This window comes from Muscardinus avellanarius, assembly GCF_963383645.1.
Source record: "Muscardinus avellanarius genome assembly, chromosome: 10".
Classification (NCBI taxonomy): domain Eukaryota; kingdom Metazoa; phylum Chordata; class Mammalia; order Rodentia; family Gliridae; genus Muscardinus; species Muscardinus avellanarius.
The window spans coordinates 40,825,672-40,846,057 of NC_137796.1; positions in this window are offsets into that span (position 1 = coordinate 40,825,672).

Consider the following 20,386-nt stretch of genomic DNA (forward strand, 5'->3'; position numbering starts at 1 on the left):
TTATTATCTTTTAACTATTTAGTGAAAAGTTTACTATTTCCTTCACCAAATATTCTTGGAAATTTTGTCAAAAATAACTTGACCATATGTGGAAGAATTTATTTCTAGGCTTTTTATTTTACTCCACTGGTTTATATATCTGCCTTTATAGCAGTACTACACTATTTCAATTATTGTATCTCTCTAAAGTTTGAAATCAGAAAATGTACATCTACTAGCTTTATTCTTTTTCAAGAGTGTTTTGGATATTTAGAGTTCATATTTCTTGTTAGAATAGACTTTTTCTGAAAAAAAAAGTACAATAGTTTTACCTTTAAAAAAAAAAGAAAAAAATCCTCTGGTAAGAAAGAAAGCAAAAACAAAATACTGAAATGTTATCTCTAAGCGATCAAAAGTTTGATATCAGACATATGAATCTGTTATGTGAGATTATCATTGTTAATTTTGGATAAATTGCTATAATATTAGATGTCAACCACTAAGCCAAGCATGGGAAGGAGGGATTGGGAGGGAATGGGGTGGGGATTGGGCGATGTGTGCATGTATGTCTACACAAGTTTATATCCCATTATGATGTATGAATACAGTGCAGCAATAAAAATAAATAAATTTAAAAAAACATGTCAAGAAAATCATACACCATGACCAGGTAGGGTTCATCCCAGGTATGCAAGGCTGGTTCAACAAACAAAAATATATCCATGTAATTCATCATATAAACAGAACCAAAGACAAAAATCACATAATTATTTCAATAGATACTGAAAAAGCATTTGATAAAATCCAACATCCATTTTTGCTAAAAGCACTGCAGGAAATCAGAATAGAAGAAACATACCTCACCATCATTAAAGCAATCTACAATAAACCCACTTCCAATATCATATTAAATGGGGGAAAACTTTGAGAATTTCCCCTAAAAACAGGAACAAGACAGGGATGTTCATTATCACCACTTCTCTTCAATATAGTAGTACTTGAGACTCTAGCCAGAGCAATAAGGCAAGGAAAGGAAATCAAAGGAGTACAAATATGAAAAGAAGAACTCAAACTTTCACAATTTGAAGATGACATGATACTAAGAAGGCCCAGCAAACTAATCCAAAACAATGATAGACCTGACCAACAAATTCAGCAAAGTTTCTGGATACAAAATAAATCTTTAAAAGTCAGTAGCTTTTTGTACACCAACAATAATGTCACTAAAAAAGAAATTCAGAAAACACTTCCACTCAAGATTTTTCACAAAAAAAATACTTTGGAATAAACTTAACCAAGGAGGTAAAAGACCTCTACAAAGAAAATTATAAAACATTTTTAAAAGAATTCAAAAAAGACCTTAGAAGATGGAAAGATCTTCCATGTTCATGAATAGGTACAATAAATATTATCAAAATGGCCATGCTTCCAAAAGAGATCTACAGTTTCAACACAATACACATTAAATTACCAAGATCATCCCTCACAGAATAGAAAAATCAGTCCTTAAATTCATTTGGAACAAAAAAAAAATCACAGAATAGCCAAATTATTTCTCAGCAACAAAAATCATGCAGGAGGAATTACAATACTTGACATTAAACTATACTATAAAGCGATAGAAATAAAAGCAACATGGTACTGGCATAAAAGCAAGTATGTTGAACGATGTAGCAGAGTAAAAGACTCAGAAACAAAGCCACACACTTATAGTTAATTACTTTTTGACAAAGGTGCCAAAAATATACACTGGAAAAAAGGTAGCCTGTTCAACAAATGGTGTTGGCAAAACTGGTTAATCATATGCAGAAAAATGAAAATAAATCTCACTTTTTCACCCTGCACAAGAGTCAATTCAAGATGGATCAAAGACTTGGAAATTAGACCAGAAATCTTGAGGCTCCTTGAAGAGGGCATTGGTCTAACACTGCAACACATAGGCACAGATACAAACATTCTCAACAAAACTTCAAAGGCACAACAAACCAGAAGGCAAATCAATATGTGGGATTGCATGAAACTGAAGAATTTCTGTATAGCAAAGGAAACTATATCATGAACCTCAATGGAGAGCCAACAGAATGGAAAAAGATTTTTGCCAACTATTCCTCTGATAGAGGACTAATATCTAGAATATACAGAGAACTCAAGAAACTCAGCACTAAAAAAAAGTAACCCAATCAAAAAATGGGCAAGTGAACTAAATAGATGATTCATGAAGGAAGAAATTCAAATGGCCAATAAATGCGTGAAAAACATTATTAGCAGTAGAGAGACACAAATCAAAACTACCCTGAGATTTCACCTATCTCCAGCTAGAATCTCAATCTTTCAAAATACAAGCAACAACAAATAATGGTGAGGGTGTGGAGAGGTGGTAACTCTAAAACACTGTTGGTGTGATTGAAAATTAGTACAACCACTCTGGAAAATGGTATAAAGGATCCTCAGAAGAATGAGAACAAATTTACCATTTGATCCAGCAATACCACTTCTGGGTATCAACCCAAAAGAAAGGAAACCAAACTGCCAAACTAATGCATGCATATCTATGTTCAAAGCTGCACAATTCACCATTGCATAATTATGGAACCAGCCAAGATGTCCATCAACAGATGAATGGAGTATAAAACTGTGGGATATACACAATAGAATTTTACTTGGCCATAAAGAAAAACACAATTGCATCATTTTCAGGGAAATGGATGGAACTGGAGGACATTATGCTAAGTGAGATTCGTCAGGCACAAAAAATAAGAAATCAGATGCTCTCTAATATTTAAAAACTAGGGAAAAATGGGTCATAGGAGAAACTCTATGAATAAGGAGATTCTATATATGAGCAAATAAGGTGACCTGAGGAGATGAGAAAGGAGAAGAGAGAAATTTTCTAATGCACATTATGTACTTTAACAAGCATATAAAAGTCATACAAATCTAGCATGAGAAGGAGGGCAGGGGAGGGAATAGGGTGGGAATTGGGTAAGGGCTAATTGGATGATGTATGCATGTATATCTCCATCATCTTGTATCCCATTAAGATGTATGACTACCATGCACCAATTTTAAAAAAATTAAAAACATACACAATTCAATAAACATAATTTATCATATAAACAGAATCAATGACAAAAACCAATGTAATTTTCTCAATAGATCTAGAAAAAGCATTCAACAAAATTCAGCCACCTTTGATACTAAAAAAAAAATACACTGAAGAAACTAGGCATGGAAAAAAATTATCTCAACATCATAAAGAAAATGTATAATAAACCCCAAGCCTATATCATACTGAATGGAAAAAACTGAAAAAAATTCTGTTAAAATCAGGAACAAGAAGCTAGGCGTGGTGGTGCATGCTTATAATCCCAGCATTTGGAAAAATGAAACAAGAGTATCTCAGTTCATGGACATCTTTAACTACTTAGTGAGGCCACTCAATGAGACCCTGTTTCAAAATAAAGACTGAAAATAGGAGTAGGGGTGTAGCTCAGAGGTAGAATGCCCCTGGGTTCCATCCCTAGTACTGTAAAGGAAAAAAAAATCAGGAACGCGGATACCCACTACCAACTATTATTATTATCACTCAAAATTCTAGCTAGAGCAATAAGGCAAGCAAAAGAATTTAATGGGATACAAATACAGAAAAAAGAAGTAAAATTATCTGTATTTCCTGAATCTCCATTAAAATCAGGAACAATACAAAGATGCCCACTATTATCACTGCTATTTAACATTGTACTAGAAATTCTAGGCAGGGCAATAAGGCAAGAGAAGAAAATTAATGAGATACAAATAGGGAAAAATAAGTTAAATTACCTATACTGGCTGATAACATGATCTTATACTTAAAAGACAAAATAATATCAAGCAAAAATCTGCTAGAGCAGATAAGCAGAGTAGCCAGCCACAAAATTAACTTATAAAAATCAACCGTTTTCCTAAAACCAATCACCAATCCACTGAAAAAGAAATACAGAAAGCAATTTTATCCACAATAGCTCCAAAAAGAATAAAATACTAGGATATAAATCTAATCAAGGAAGTAAAAGACCTCTACAATAAAAACTAGAGAACACTAAAGAAAGAAATCAAAGATCTTAAAAGATGTAAAGACATCCCATGTTCTTGAGTAGGCAGAATAAACATCATCAAAATGGCCATATACTAAAAGAAATATGCAGATTCCATGCAGTTTCTATTAAACTATCAACATAATTTTTTATGTAAATAGAAAAAAGCACTCTTAAGATTCATATTAAAAAACCTAAGACCCAGAATAGCCAAAGAAATTCTTAGAAGGAAAAAAATGCTGGAGGCATCACAATACCTGACTTTAAACTATACTACAAAGCTATAGTAATAAAAACAGCATAGTATTGGTACAAAAATAGACACATGAGGTCGACCAAGAAAAGCAGGGCTTAAGAGCCCCGCTAACAACCACTCTCCATTACCACAAAATCAGCGCCTTTCATAGCCAGAAAACACCATCACCAGAGAAACAAAAAAATCACCAGGCTCCAGAGAGAAAGCAGACTGAGAACAGAGCTCAGAGCCACAGAGGAGATACACCAGCCTCACGCCCGAGGACGCGGCAGCAGCGCCATACTGCTGGCGGCAGTGGTGAATTCACCAGACGGCTGCTACAGCAAGAAGAGGGGAGCTGCTGTGGAAGAGCCAGGTTGAATCTTTCGGAGCAGGGAGCATCTAAAGCTCCCAGTGGCTGAGCTCAGCACACGCTGCTGGGACTCAGAGTGGAACTCAAAACCAAGAAGAAATATGCCAGCCTCACGGCCGAGGGCGTAGCAGCGGCGCCATATTGCCACCGGCAGCAGCAGCAGCGAATTCACCGAGTCCAGTACAGCTACATCTGCGTACTCAAGAACAGTGAGTCAAATTGCGGGCCACAGAGGAGAAATCCCAGTACTGTACTCCCTGGGACTTGACCCAGTGGGGGAGGGGCGGTGGCAGAGATATCACACCATAGGAGAACGTGCAACCTGGCACCCCCCACAGTCTAAAGCAGCCTCTATTGACTCTCTGGGTCTGAGACTCTGTGATACAACCCAGTAAAGGAGTAGTGGGGTCTGAGATACCAGACTCGAGATCCAGAGCACCTTAAGTGAAGTCATAGTGACCCAAGGGAAGAACCCAGAGAAGGCACAAACCTCCGAAATCATGGGAAAGAGGAATAACACTGGAGCAATGAATGCCCACAACCCCACAACATCAGAACTCGATAAAACAGAAAATCAGAGATTTCTAGAAGATCAAATCAGGAAAATAACTGTAGAAATAATAGAGGTGCTTCGAAAAGAATTCAGAGAGAGTCAAAAAGAGATAAAGGATGCAATTAATGAAGTAAAGGCCTCAATTCAAGGCACAAACAACTGATTAGAACACATGGAGAACAGAATCTCGCTCTTAGAAGATGATCATTCCAAAAATGAATGCATAGTTTCTAATCTAGAAAAAAATATCCAACAGCAGGAATCTGACATTGAAGAAATATGGGCCCATTTTAAGAGAGCTAACCTAAGAATAATTGGAATAGAGGAGGGAAAAGAAAGTGAAACCAAAGGGATCAACAATCTCTTCAAGGAAGTAATAGCAGAAAATTTTCCAAACATAGAGCAAGACGTTGATACACAGGTCCAGGAAACTTATAGAACTCCCTTTAGACAGGATCGGAGAAGAGGATCCCCACACAACATAATTGTCAAAATGACCACTGTGGAAGCCAAGCAGAGAATCTTAAAGGCAACAAAAACAAAGGGCCAAGTGACATTCAGAGGCAAATCAATTAGAGTCACTCCAGACTTCCCAAACCAAGTCATGAGAGCCAGAAGGGCTTGGAGTAACATATTCCAAACTCTGAAATAAAACAATTTCCAGCCAAAAATTTCCTACCCAGCAAAACTTTCTATCAAATTAGATGGGGAAATAAGTAGCTTCCATGACAAACAGAAACTGAAGGAATTTATGTCTTCAAAACCAGCGCTAGAGAAAATACTCAAAGAGATTAACTACAAAGAAGAAATAGGTAACACACACTAGAACCAGAGAAACAATATTTTCCACCCAACAGACAACTAAGATTGGTTATCTGTGGAGATTCATTATTTGTTAGTCTTTTACCTATCTCTAAATTGTATTATTTGCTTTTATTGTTGTTAATTTTTAGGATTTCTAGTTGGAATATTAATATACCTTCAGATATAGCATTTGGAAATATTTTATCCCATTCTATCAGTAACTTTTAACTCTGTTTACATTGTCTTTGGATATACAATAGTTTTTTTTATTTTTTAGGGAGTTTATTTACCCTTCTGTTGCCTGTGCCATTGAAATCATATCCAAGAAATCACTGCCAATTTCAATGTTGTGAGGTTTTATGACCCAGGTTTTCTTCTAAAAGTTTATAGTCTTAAGATTTATATTTAGGTCTTTTATCTATTTTGAGTTAATATTTGTATATAGAATTAGGTAAGGGTCCAATTTTATTCCTTTCCATGTAATTATTATTTTTCAACAATATTTAGTTAAAAGATTATTATTTCCACCACCAAATGTTCGTGGAAACCTTGTCAAAAATAACTTGACGGGAGATGGCGACCGAGAAAAGCGGGGCTTAAGAGTCCCGCTAACAACCAATCTCCATTACCACTAAAAGAGCGCCTTTCATAGCCAGAAAACACCATCACCAGAAAAACAAAAAAAACCACCAGGCTCCAGAGAGAAAGCGGAGCTCAGGGCCACAGAGGAGACACACGCGCCCGAGGACGCGGCAGCAGCGCCATACTGCCGGCGGCAGTGGCGAACTCAACGGACGGCTACAGCAAGCCAGGTGAGCCGCTGCGGAACAGCCAGGCGGGATCTTTTGGCGCAGACAGCATTTAAAGCTCCCAGTGGCTGAGCTCAGCACACGCTGCAGGGATTCAGAGTGGAAATCAAAACCAGAGAAGAAAAAATACGCCAGCCTCATGGCCGAGGGCGTGGCAGAGGCGCCATATTGCCACCGGCGGCGGCAGCAGCAGTGAATTCACCGAGTCCAGTACAGCTACATCTGCGTACTCAAGAACAGTGAGTCAAATTGCGGGCCACAGAGGAGAAATTGCAGTATTGGGCCTCCTGGGACTTGACCCAGTGAGGGAGTGGTGGTGGCAGAGATATCACACCATAGGAGAACGTGCATCCTGGCACCCCCCATAGTTTAAAGCAGCCTCTATCGACTCCCTGGGTCGGAGACTCTGTGATACAACCCAGTAAAGGAGTAGTGGGGTCTGAGATACCAGACTCGAGATCCAGAGCACCTTAAGTGAAGAAATAGGTAACACTCACCAGAACCAGAGAAACAAGAGTTTCCATCCAAAAGACAACTAAGATTGGTTATCTGTGGAGATTCATTATTTATGTTAGTCTTTTACCTATCTCTAAGTTGTATTGTTTGCCTTTATTGTTGTTAATTTCTAGGATTTCTAGTTGGAATATTAATATACCTTCAGATATAGCATTTGGAAATATTTTATCCCATTCTATTAGTAACTGTTAACTCTGTTTACATTGTCTTTGCATATACAATATGTTTTTTATTTTTTAGGGAGTTTGTATATTCTTCTGTTGCCTGTGCCATTGAAATCATATCCAAGAAATCACTGCCAATTTCAATGTTGTGAGGTTTTATGACCCAGATTTTCTCCTAAAAGTTTATAGTCTTAAGATTTATATTTAGGTCTTTTATCTATTTTGAGTTAATACTTGTATATGGGATTAGGAAAAGGTCCAATTTTATTCTTTTCCATGTAATTATTATTTTTCAACAATATTTAGTTAAAAGATTATTATTTCCACCACCAAATGTTTGTGGAAACCTTGTCAAAAATAACTTGACAATATAGGGAAGAATTTAGCTCTAGGCTTGTATTTAACTCCAATGGTCTATATATCTGCCTTTAAAACAGTACTACACTGTTTCAATTATTGTAGCTTTATATGATTTGAAATCAGAAAATATATATCTGCTAGCTTTGTTCTTTTTCAAGATCGTTTTGGGTATCTAGAATTCATATTCCATATTAGGATAGTTTTTTTCTGAAAAATAAATATATAAATATATTTTAGTTTCACCTAAAAAAACAGAAAAAAATATGCTCTAGTAAGAAAGAAAGCAAAAAGAAATATTGAAATGCTATCTTTAAATCATCAAACGCTTGGTATCAGACAAATGAAACTGTTATGTGAGATTATCATTTTTAATTTTGGATAAATTGCTATAATACTAGATGTCAACCACTAAGCCAAGCATGGGAAGGAGGGATGGGGAGAGAATGGGGTGGGGATCGGGTGGGGGCTGACTGGGCGATGTGTGCATGTATGTCTACAAAAGTTTGTATCCCACTATGATGTATGAATACAGTGCACCAATAAAATAAAATTAAAAAAAAAAATTAAAAAAAAAAAAATAACTTGACGGACTTCCGGGAAGATGGCGACCGAGAAAAGCGGGGCTTAAGAGCCCCGCTAACAACAAACCTCCATTACCACAAAATCAGCGCCTTTCATAGCCAGAAAACACCATCACCAGTGAAACAAAAAATCACCAGGCTCCAGAGAGAAAGCGGACTGAGAACAGAGCCACAGAGGAGATACACCGGCCTCGCGCCCGAGGATGCGGCAGACGCGGCAGCAGCGCCATACTGCCGGAGGCACCGGAGAATTCACGGGACGGCTACAGCAAGCCGAGGTGAGCCACTGCGGAAGAACCAGGTGGGATTTCTCTGCGCAGAGAGCATCTAAAGCTCCCAGTGGCCGAGCTCAGCACATGCTGCAGGGATTCAGAGTAGAAATCAAAATCAAGAAGAAAAACGCCAGCCCCATAGCCGAGGGCGTAGCAGCGGCGCCATATTGCCATCGGCGGCAGCAGCAGCGAATTCAGCGAGGCCAGTACAGCTACATCTGCGTACTCAAGAACAGTGAGTCAAATTGCGGGCCACAGAGGAGAAATCCCAGTACTGTACTCCCTGGGACTTGACCCAGTGGGGAAGGGGCGGTGGCAGAGATATCACACCATAGGAGAACGTGCAACCTGGCACATCCCACAGTCTAAAGCAGCCTCTATCGACTCTCTGGGTCGAAGACTCTGTGATAAAACCCAGTAAAGGAGTAGTGGGGTCCGAGATACTACTGACTCGAGATTCAGAACACCTTAAGTGAAGTCATAGTGACCCAAGGGAAGAACCCAGAGAAGGCACAAACATCGGAAATCATGGGAAAGAGGAATAATACTGGAGCAATTAATGCCCACAACCCCACAACATCAGAACCCGATAAAACAGAAAATCAGATATTTCTAGAAGATCAAATCAGGAAAATAACTGTAGAAATAATAGAGGTGCTTCGAAAAGAACTCAGAGAGAGCCAAAAAGAGATAAAGGATGCAATTAATGAAGTAAAGGCCTCAATTCAAAGCACAAACAACCGATTAGAACACATGGAGAACAGAATCTCGCTCTTAGAAGATGAGCAATCCAAAAATGAACTCATAGTTTCTAATCTAGAAAAAAATATCCGACAGCAGGAATCTGATATTGAAGAAATATGGGCCCATTTTAAGAGAGCTAACCTAAGAATAATTGGAATAGAGGAGGGAAAAGAAAGTGAAACCAAAGGGATCAACAATCTCTTCAAAGAAGTAATAGCAGAAAATTTTCCAGACATAGAGCAAGAGGTTGATACAAAGGTCCAGGAAACTTATAGAACTCCCTTTAGACAGGATCGGAGAAGAGGATCTCCACGCCACATAATTGTCAAAATGAGCACTGTGGAAGCCAAGCAGAGAATCTTAAAGGCAACAAAAACAAAGGGCCAAGTGACATTCAGAGGCAAACCAATTAGAATCACTCCAGACTTCCCAAACCAAGTTATGAGAGCCAGAAGGGCTTGGAGTAACATATTCCCAATTTTGAAAGAAAACAACTTCCAGCCAAAAATTTCCTACCCAGCAAAACTTTCTATCAAATTAGATGGAAAAATAAGAAGCTTCCATGACAAACAGAAACTGAAGGAATTTATGTCTTCAAAACCAGCGCTAGAGAAAATACTCAAAGAGATTAACTACAAAGAAGAAATAGGTAACACTCACCAGAACCAGAGAAACAAGAGTTTCCATCCAACAGACAATTAAGATTGGTTATCTGTGGAGATTCATTATTTATGTTAGTTTGTTACCTATCTCTAAATGGTATTCTTTGCCTTTATTGTTGTTAATTTTTAGGATTTCTAGTTGGAATATTAATATACCTTCAGATATAGCAATTGGAAATATTTTATCCCATTCTATTAGTAACTGTTAACTCTGTTTACATTGTCTTTGGATATACAATTTTTTTATTTTTTATTTTTTAGGGAGTCTGTATACTCCTCTTTTGCCTGTGTCATTGAAATCATAACCAAGAAATCACTGTCAATTTCAATGTCGTGAGGTTTTATGACCCAGATTTTCTCCTAAAAGTTTATAGTCTTAAGATTTGTATTTAGGTCTATTATCTATTTTGAGTTAATATTTGTATATGGGATTAGGTAAGGGTCCAATTTTATTCTTTTCCATGTAATTATTATTTTTTAACAATATTTAGTTAAAAGATTATCATTTCCACCACCAAATGTTCGTGGAAACCTTGTCAAAAATAACTTGACAATATAGGGAAGAATTTAGCTCTAGGCTTTTATTTAACTCCAATGGTTTATATATCTGCCTTTAGAACAGTACTACACTGTTTCAATTATTGTAGCTTTATATGGTTTGAAATCAGAAAATATATATCTTCTAGCTTTGTTCTTTTTCAAGATCGTTTTTGGTATCTAGAGTCCATATTCCATATTAGGATAGATTTTTTTTCTGAAAAATAAATATATAAGTATATGATAGTTTCACCTAAAAAAATAGAAAAAAAATATTCTCTGGTAAGAAAGAAAGCAAAAAGAAATATTGAACTGTTATCTTTTAGTCATGAAAAGCTTGGTATCAGACAAATGAAACTGTTATGTGAGATTATCATTTTTAATTTTAGATAAATTGCTATAATACTAGATGTCAACCACTAAGCCAAGCATGGGAGGTAGGGATGGGGAGAGAATGGGGTGGGGACTGGGTGGGGGCTGACTGGGTGATGTGTGCATGTATGTCTACAAAAGTTTTTATCCAACTACGATGTATGAATACAGTGCACCAATAAAAAATAAAATAAATTAAATTAAATTTAAAAAATCAGCACCTAAGTGCAAGCTTTGTGATCCAAAATTAAATTGTTCTATTCTTCACATTTATTAAAGAATATTATCCTGGTAGTGACCAATGATTGTCTCCATGGCATCGGTCTACATGATCCTATTACATTCAGGTAATTGGCAATATTTTTCTCTGAATTTGGCACTTTTGATAAATTAATAACTTACAAGAAACAATACTGATATCAGAACTGAAACATCCATCTTGGGTCTTTCTTATCCCCAGAATCACCTAGTTCTACCTCTACTACCTGTTTAGTGAAAGCCATACTCAGAATCATAATCCTGAGGTGATGCTAGTTTCACATTTCAATAAAGATTCAAGTTTATTGACCTAGATTCCTGAGACAAAAAAAGTAGAATAGTATCCCCAGAAAAAAATGCTGGAAGGGTTAAAATAAATAAAAATATGTATTTGAGTCCGAGTTTATTCCAAAATTTATCATCTAAAATAATCTGTTTCCTTAACTATACTACAAAGCCATTGTAATAAAAAACAGCATGGTACTGGCACAAAAACAGATACATCGACCAAAGGAGCAGACTAGAAGACCCAGAAACAAGTCCACACACTTTCAGCCAATTGATTTTTGACAAAGGGGCCAAAAACATGCACTGGAAAAAAGATAGCCTGTTCAACAAATGGTGTTGGCAAAACTGGTTAACCATATGCAGAAAATTGGAAATTAACCCCACTTTCTCACCCTGCACAAGAGTCGATTCGAGATGAATCAAAGACTTAGAAATCAAACCAGAGACCTCGAAACTCCTAGAAGAGGGCATAGGTCCAACACTGCAACGTATAGGCAAAGATAAACACTTTCTCAACAAGACCCCAAAGGCACAACAAATTAAAAAGCAAATCAATATGTGGGATTGCATGAAACTGAAGAGCTTCTGTTCAGCAAAGGAAACTGTCAAGAACCTCAACCAAGAGCCAAAGAATGGGAGAAGATTTTTGCCACCTACCCCTCTGATAGAGAACTAATATCAAGAATATTAAGAGAACTCAAGAAATTCAATACTAAAAAAACAAATCATCCAATAACAAAATGGGCAAGCAAACTAAATAGACACTTCATGAAAGAAGATATTCAAATGGCCAATAAATGCATAAAAAAATGCTCAACATCATTGGCAATCAGAGAGATGCAAACCAAAACTACCCTGAGATTTCACCTAACTCCAACTAGAATGGCAATCATTCAAAACACAAACAACATCATATGCTGGGGAGGATGTGGAGAAGTGGGAACTCTAAAACATTTACGGTGGGATTGCAAATTAGTGCAACCACTTTAGAAAACAGTATGGAGAATCTTCAGAAGAATGACAACAAATCTACCATTTGATCCAGCAATACCACTTCTGGGTATATATATGTTCATAGCTGCACAATTCACCATAGTCAAACTATGGAACCAGCCAAGATGGCCATCATCAGATGAATGGATTACAAAACTGTGGGATATGTACACAACAGAATTTTACTCAGCCATTTAAAAAACTCAGTGACATCATATTCAGGGAAATGGATGGAACTAGAGGACATTATGCTAAGTGAGATTAGTCAGCCACAAAAATAAGAAATCAGATGTTTTCCCTAGAGGAACTCTAGATGAAAAAGGAAATCCTATTGAGGAGCAAACAAGACAACCTAAATAAGGGGATTGGAGTGAGGAAGAAAGAAATTCCCTAAAACACGCAAAGTACTTAAAAATATCGAAGTCAACCACTAAGCCAAGCAAGGGAAGGAGGGATGGGGAGGGAATGGGGTGGGAATTGGGTAGGGGTTAAATAAGTGATGTGTACATGTATGTACACACAAATTTTTTACCCCAATAGAATGCATTAATATAATACACTAATAAAAAAATTTAAAATAAATAAAATAAAATAAAATAATCTGCTTCCTTAACACTTTAGTTTATTGAGGTTTTTATCTCATATAAGTACTTATAGTGTCTCTATGATTGCCACCCACTATCACATGCTGAGTTGTCATCTATAGACCCTCCCTCAAAACTCAGCATCCACACAAGCTCCCCACCAAAATATGAAACTTGCAGAAGTAAAGCTTTGAAAAACTCAACAGAGATACAGAAGTAGTGCGTGCTATAAGGAGGAGAGGAAATACTACTATTACTCTAGGATGAGAAAGTAGCAAAAGCAAATTTCAACTGTAGAAGAAAACAGGGAAGGAGAAAGTTGAATTTTGTCTCCCATAAAAGAAATGTTGAAGTACTATCTCTGAATGGAATATTATTTTTAAATGGGGTCTTTACAGAGATAATAAAGTTAAAGTGAGGTCATTAGGATGGCACCTAATCCAATATGACTGGTACCCTTACTAAAAAAAATTAGACACAAAGACACACATCACAGAGGAAAAACAATATGAAGAACTGCAGGGATAAGACAATCATATGACAGGAATGACACATCTATAGGTCAAGGAATATCAGAGATTGCAAGCAAACACCAGAAGAGGCATTCTCCCCTAGAGTCATTAGAGAGACAACCGGCACTTTGGTTTTGGACTTCTGGTCTCCAGAACTATAAGAAAATATATTTCTTTTGTTTTAAGCCACTATTATTTGTCACTTTGTCGTGGCAGCCCTAGAAATTTTATACCAGAAATATTTTAGCTCTGATTCTCTGGAGGCTGGCTCAAAAACAAAGATGCAAGTGCAAGCGGATTTCAAGGAAGGAGTTTCATGAAAGAAGTAAAGGAGTCAGAAAAGGGAGGGCAGCCAAAAAAACAAGGTAATAAAACCAGGGAACTCTGCAGGCAACTAAGTTTAATAAATCTGGGGAAACTTAAAAAGTTAGTGTAGAACAGGCCATGCACAGTTATCCAACTACACAGTGAGAGATCTGTGCTATTTATATACCAAGACTCATGAGTGGAGGGCTACCAATTGGAGAGTGAGAATGCTAATTCTTGTTGTTGTTGTTGTTGTTGTTGTTGTTGTTGTTGTTGTTGTTTTAGTGGGGACTAAACTCAAGGGTTCAACCTCATATATACTTCCAGGCCTTCTCTCTAATTTTTTTTAAACAGGAGCTTGCTAAGTTGCTAAGGCCAGCCTTGAATCTGCAATGCTTTTGTCTCAGCCTCCCAAATACTGGAGCTATAGGCATGTGCCCCACTGCTCCTGTATAGATGTTAATTCTTTAGTACTTAATGTAAGACACATAGAGGGCTCCAAAGACCAGGAAAAATAAATGTCCTCAGGCAAAGAGGACTAGGCCTGGAAGCAAGTAGCTACTCCAGTGTACAGTGAAGCAACAAAGAAAAGGAATGTAGATGGTCCTCCAACCCTGCTGCTTCAGAGAACATTTTGGAAGGAAGGAAAAGGCAAGAAAGTGTCTGAACTTGGCTGCATATGTAGTCAGGAGGTTAACAGAAATTTTTTAGTAGAGGAATTACCAGATTAGAACTCAGCTTTTAGGAAATGGATGTAGTAACGTGTATTGGAGAAGAAAAAACAAGAGAAATAGCAAACTGTGCTCAAATAACTGAGCTTGGTGTGGGGTGTGGGACTGAAATGGCACAGTGAGAAGGAGGGGGAAGCAGTAAAGAATGCTGCCCCATAAACCAAATGGTCCTGACTCAAGAGAACCTCAAGAAAACCAGGATTCAGGCATATTGAAGACTGACATCTGAGATACTCAAGATGAGCAGGTTCTGAAGAAGGATTGCCTGCTGTACTCCTTGCTGTCTCTCCCAATCAAACTTTCAGACAAAATGAGAAACATGAGCCACTGAGAGTTGAGCAGATGACTTTTTCAAAGCTTCCCTAGTTCTCATTGTATCTAAAGCAAACTTGAATTGGAAACCACAGGATTTTCAAATGCCACTGTGTCATTTGAAGCTAGAATCCAATTTGCCAATTTGCAGCCTGTATTTCAGACTGCTTCAAAAAAGAGGGTTATTAACACTGACTTATAAATAAATGAAAAAACTAAGCTGGGCATGGTAGCGCATGCTTGCAATCACAGCATTTGGGAGGCTGAGACCGAAGGATCACAGTTCACAGACAGCCTCAGCTACTTTGTGAGGCCCTCTGCAACTCAGTAAGACCTGGTTTCAAAATAAATTAAAAAATAAAAAAATAGGGCAGGAGGTGTAGCTCGGAGGTCAAATGCCCCTGGGTTCCATCCCCAGACTTGCAAAACATGAAAGAAAGAAAGAAAGAAAGAAAGAAAGAAAGAAAGAAAGAAAGAAAGAAAGAAAGAAAGAAAGAAAGAAAGAAAGAAAAAGAAAGAAAGAAAGAAAGAAAGAAAGAAGCTAAATAATGCATTCCATTATAATATGGCTCTAATTTTCTTGGCAATGATACAAAAATCACTAACATAAATTGCTCAATACATAGAAGACCCTCAAATGGAATCATAAGGGAGAATGCATCTCCTATTAATTTCATATATCGCAGACTTGCTTTTTCTGGCTTCTGATTAGAAATGACTTCCAGGATAGGGCTGTACAGGGAAGTAGCTGCTTCTTCCTTCTCTCCATCTTCCTGTTTATTATCCCTGGCTGCCTGTGACCTCAGCAGCTTTGCTTCTCTCTTCAGAAGGCTGAAAATTATCAGCCTCCATCTATGGGCAGAGTCTATCAACTATAGGAACATAATCAAGCCTGGTGTTCTTGGTGCAGTAGATTCTCAGAAGCATTTCTGGGAGAAGTACAGATGTGGATTTAGCATACTTTGGCAGAAGAAATAACTAATCCTATTTGGGCCAAATCAGGATGTGTCTCCAGCTTGCCTGAGGTAGAAGATGGTTACTGGCTGAGAGGACTCTTGTTTATGTGACAAATCCTCAGTGATGTTAGGTGTGAAGGAACTTGAGATAAGTACCCACATCAGGGAAAAAGCCTGCTCCTTCTGTCACTATTATGCAAGAAGGAGATCCTGGCATTCATGCTTCTCCTTAGATACAGACAACGAAGAGCCAAAGGTAGCATTCATTCATTCTTCTTATATCTAGTCAACAAAAGTTTACTGATAAAACACAGATAAAGGAGATTCTGACAGATGCTGGGGTAAGGGGGATAGGTAGCCCCCAAAGCACACTGCAAGGTGACATAATAAGTATTGTGGTGTTAAAACAACATGACAGTACAGACAAAAGATTGGACTATATTTCCATAGCCCTGTGCTGGAGTCCAGACCTCACCACCTACAAGACTCAGTCTCATTTATAAAATGGGAGTGATAACAGTACCACTTTATAGAGTGTGATGGGAGAGAAAAGGAGGTATAAATAGTGGGGAGTGTTTAATCAAATCCCTAGCATGTGATATGTGTCTAATGGAAAAACTAGTCATCCTCACTAAGTGTCATTGTCACTGAGAGGATAACACAGCCTCATGAGAGTATAAGGAATAAGGAAGCCACATCAGCTCTGACCAGAGTATATCTGGTACCCTTCTATGCACTAGACAGGCATTTAAATTTATTCACCTTTTGACAATGGAAAGATTTTAAAGAGTATACTCTTATTATCATCTTTTTGACAAATAAAGCAGTACACACACAGGCTTGTGTGTACTTGGCCATGAGACACTACTAACACAGCACAGTATAGCCAATATGGATATCAGAATGGAGGTTCCTCAGAAAACTGGGAATGGAACCACCATAACATTTAGCTATTCTACTCCTGTGTATCTTTCCAAAGGAACTGAAGTCAGAATATTATAATGATACATGCATATTCATGTTTATAGCAGCACAATTCACAATAGCCATATCATGGAAGCAGCCTAGGTATTCATCAATAAACAAATGAATTACAAAGCTGTAGTATAGACACAAAACTGAATTTTACTCAGCCATAAAGAACAAAATTATGTCATTTGCAAAAGATGGATTGCACTAGGGAATATTATTCTAAGTGACATTATCAAGTCACAGAAAGTGAAGGAATATTTGTTTTCCTTATGTTAATGCTAGCAATAAATTGAGAAACAAAAGAGACTCCAGATAAAGGAGGAGAAATTCTAGTGAAGCAATGGAGGGAGTCTAACAGAGGGAGGTGTAGGGTTAAGGATATGTGATGAAGGAAACACTTCAAATAATGCTATGTACATATGAAAAATTATCAATGCTAATCTCATTATCAAGGGAAGAGAATAGGAACTCACCAAGTGTGTGTGCATGTATGTTACTATCATTCTAAACATCATCATGATGTATAATTACAATGCACCAGTAAAAAATTTTATATATATATATATATATATATATATATATATATATATATTACTTAAGGAAGTTCAGTGCTGCCATGGAAATTCACTTTTTGTTTGAGCCAACCTCTTAAATTAGTTCATGACCTTCCTTTCTTATAATAATTGCCAAAAAGGGCTTACAATTATAAATACAGATCTCTTACAACTCAGAAGTATCTTCTAAAAATCAGAGAGTCATTCTTTTGAAATGTAATTACAAGAAAGGGTAAGGAAGGCCTCCATCGCCCAGTTTTGTGGGAGGGCAGAATCCTAACTTAGATAAATGTCAGCTAGCAGACACAACAGGCCTAATTGTATTTACAGTGACCAGCCCTTTGTATCTTTTTACCTCTTTGACTCTACTGAGTACCATCTCTCCACTCTTCCTTACTCTTTCTTTAAAATACCAAACTTACCTCAGCACAAATCAGAATTAAACTTAGCTCTTTCCCTTTCTGTCATTAGTAACTGAAAAACCTTCTTCCACCACTTTACCTTATCTCAGCTGTATTTATCTTTGATACTTTCTTCTTTTGCTTTTCTTAAAAACTACCACTCTATTGCATTTCTCAGAAAATTGTGTTGGCCTTCTCATACATTCAGTGAAATTTTCATCATCTAGGAGGTGAGGTGTGCTTTTTAAGAATACAAAGTCCTAAGCTTTACTCTTTCAGAATTGAGTGGAGTGGAGCCTGTAAATGTGCATTTTGCAGGCTTTTTAGCTTTTTGTTTTTGTTGTTGGTTTTTGTGTGTGTGTGTGGTATAGGGGTTCCTGGAACCCCTTCTACCTCTGGGCTATATTCCCAGACCTATGTCTTTATATTTTTATTTGAAACAGGGTCTCTTAAGCCAGCATAGCTGGTTTAGAACCTGTGCGATCCTCCTGTCTCCACCTCCCAAGCGCGGGAATTACAAGCATGTGCCACCACACCCGGCTCAGGCTTTTTACTTTTTAAGAATACAAAGTCCTAAGCTTTACTCTTTCAGAATTGAGTAGAGTGGAGCCTGTAAATGTGCATTTTAACAAGGAGCAACCCCCAAGGTGACTCTGATGTAGATTTGGCTTGCCACTCTGACAAAGCATTGCCCTATTTGTTCTTCAATTCCCACCTGATAGGAGATGAATAATATTTTGTGAAAAGATAGTTAAGTTCTGAAGGTACTCAAGAACATGTGAGAATCAATTCATTAATTTTCACCCCAGTCCTTGGATGTCAGATTGTGATAGTTATAATTATCCCTTGATTACTCATGGAGACTGAAGTGGTTTTTTGTTTTGTTTTGTTTTTGGTGGTACTGGGGTTCCTTGAAGCCCTTCTACCTCCAGGCTACACTCCCAGACCTATTTTTACATTTTTATTTGGAAACAGGGTCTCCTAAGCAAGCACGCACGGCTGGCTTTGAACCTGCGCAATCCTCCTGTCTCTGCCTCCCAAGCATGGGGATTACAAGCATGCGCCACCACGCCTGGCTAGACTGAAGTGTTCTTATCAAACTGAGACACAGAAGCTAAGTGACTGCCAAGCAACATCCAGCAATCCAGTGGGAGAAATAAAGTCATAAAGGATGAGAAGGGATCCTAAAAGGCCAGACTTCCATCACCAGGTACAAGAAAACATGTTTCTCCACCCATACTCCAAGTAGATAGGTAGAAAGCAGGGAACAAGAGGACATAGGGAAGGAAAATATCAACAAATGTTGTCTCTGATTCAGAGGCTTCAAAAGGGCTTAAGTGAGTTTTATAGAACATTGAATTATTTGCCAATACTTTAAAATCAGATTTCTTATACAAAATTCAAATGAATGCCTTTTTATGAAGAAGCAGAAGACCCAGAACATACAGAGTGAATGGGCAGCATTCACTTTGGGCAGGATGTACAGACTTCCATCTCTAATACTTGATGCATCCATCAACTACCTGTACAGGCCCTGCAGGCCATTGGACACACTGGCCTACAGGACTTAGATATATAGTTGATGGGTGCAGCAGGTATTATCGATTGGAGGCTGAACATCTGCCTGAAGTGAACTCTGGTTTTACCCTGTCAATCACACTTCCTGTCACAATTGAGCCTGGGGAGAAGACTGACATCTCTACTCTTCACCAAGGGGTCAAATATCTGAATTGTGGGGCTATGAAATGGTAATGTTTATCATGAGCTTAGAAGAGGGCTATTACTTTTCAAGAAATCCCTGGCCTGCTACAACTTCATCTACACCTTCAGTAGAAGAGGCAATGGTTTGAACAAATAAATCACTTTGGGCTTTACTAAAACCTGCTGCATCAGCAGCAGCCATTGTCAAGCCAATGAAATAGAATACATGAAAGCAGAACTGTCCCTGCACATGAAAAACATCTGCAAAAGCGCTTGAATACAGAAGAACTTCTAAGATATAATGAACAACTTTAGAATATGTTTATCATAACAAAGCTATAATGTTTGGGGCTTTTCATAATATTTTAAAGTCAAATTAACATTAATTTAACATTAAAACAAATTTAGTAAAGTCTAAAGAATAAATCAGTCTCTGAGATATCTAAAATTTTAGTTTAATATGAAAAATAAAATAAGATAATTACATTCAAGCAATAGTTCAAAAACATTTTGTTATAAAAAAAAGTTCACACAAAAAATATGAAGGAAAGATCTTGGAACCACTATAGCACTTTCAATATGAAGAAATATAAGGAAATTTAAAAGTATGGTTTTAACCCAAAACTTTCTAGTATATTTCAGATAACTGCAACAATTATACCCTTGTTATCCAGGCATGGTGGAGCACACTTGTAATCCCTGCACTTGGGAGGCAGAGACAGGAAGACCACGCAGGGTCTTCCTGTCTTAAGACCCTGGTTTAAGAGACCCCGTTTACAAATTA